The sequence below is a fragment of the Panthera pardus genome, unplaced genomic scaffold (genome assembly GCF_024362965.1).
Source record: "Panthera pardus isolate Hobbes unplaced genomic scaffold, ASM2436296v1 HiC_scaffold_8, whole genome shotgun sequence".
NCBI classification, from domain to species: Eukaryota; Metazoa; Chordata; class Mammalia; order Carnivora; family Felidae; genus Panthera; species Panthera pardus.
This window is the reverse complement of record NW_026527013.1, coordinates 58639900-58641336: the sequence shown is the minus strand read 5'-3', so window position 1 is coordinate 58641336 and position 1437 is coordinate 58639900.

Sequence of the window (1437 nt, the reverse complement as noted above, 5' to 3'; positions counted from 1 at the left end):
ACTTGCTGTGAGCCACTCCCCCTGCTGTGGTGCCTCTCACCCATGCATAGCCCTTGCCTCCGAGCCCTCCCATGTCCACTGGCCCCCACAAGGAGGCATGGTCGTGCCCATTTAACAGATCAGGAAACTGAGGCTCGAAAGTTCAAGTTACAGAACCGAAGTGATAGGGATCTGAACTTGATGTTAGCAGGGACTCAGGGTCCGGCCATCCAGCTGAATACAGCCCAGAGAGGTATTTTTGTTTTCCCCGCAGTTTTTAACATGAGGGTCAGTTGCGAGAACATTGAAAAATGAGAAAACCTCACCTAAAATATTTCCCGGCTTTCGTGTCTCTTGAATAACCGGTCTGTGGCAGCCCTGACCCCTCACCTTAGATAGAGTCGACCTCAGCGGCCCCTTTGGACAGCGGGAGGGGAGACACCTGATCTGGCACAGACCTCCTTCCCCAATTGTATCACATTTGGCTTTGTCCCCCCAATCATCCCCAGGAGTCCCTCTGCAGATACACTGCAAAGAAGTGCATTCTTCCTAGATTCCCTGGCTCAGAGGCCCAGCCCTGCTCTGCTCAACTGTGAGACTTAGGCGACAGGCCTCAGTTTTCCCCCTCTGTTCACTAAGGGATACATGGTGATGCTCTCTGAGGCCTCTCCCATCTCATGCACCCATTAGCTGAGGACAGGAGCAGTTTGTCTCTCTGGAATCAAACTCAGCCCCTTCTACTTCTGTCTGTGTGACCTTGGGCTGGGCTTAACTTCTCTGAGGCTCAGTGTTTTCATCCATAAAATGGAAATGTAATTTCTGGGGTTAATGTGGGATCCCATCAGATGATTCAAGAAACGCACTTAACCCGTAGTAAGTGCTCAGTACATGTGAGCACCTCTGTTCCCCCCCCCCCCCCCCACCAAGGGCTTAGGCCAAGGTCATGGCCAACATGGCCGGGGGTCCCAAGGCCAGGTTCCAGGGCACCTCAGCCGGTGTCCAAATGTCTGAGCAGTAGAGTCCCAGATGGAGGTCGCCCTTCACTCCTATGTTACTGAGTCCCTCCCGTGTGCCAGGCACCCTTGTCAACATTGGAAAGGGGGCCAGTGGAGACCAAGATGCTCTGGGTCTGCTGAGGGGGCTGCCCCTGGCATTCTAAGGGCGATGGGGGAGGGGAATAAAACAGGAGTGGAACAGAAGCGTCCAGGTAGGAACTAGGGCTTCTGCAGATGCAGCGGTCAGGGGAGAGCTTTCTGAGGACGGCTTATGAGGGACGCGGGAGCGGGGCAGCAGGACAGGCCCTCCAGGCGGAGGGTGCAGGAAGCACACAGGCCTGGAGGCAGTCACAGCACCGAGGTGTCGCTGGGACGGCCGGTAGACGGTAGCGCGCACTGTCAGAAGAGGACGGTGGTGGGAGATGATGTCAGCCAGGCAGCAGGGCGTTCGCGCAGCCCTTTA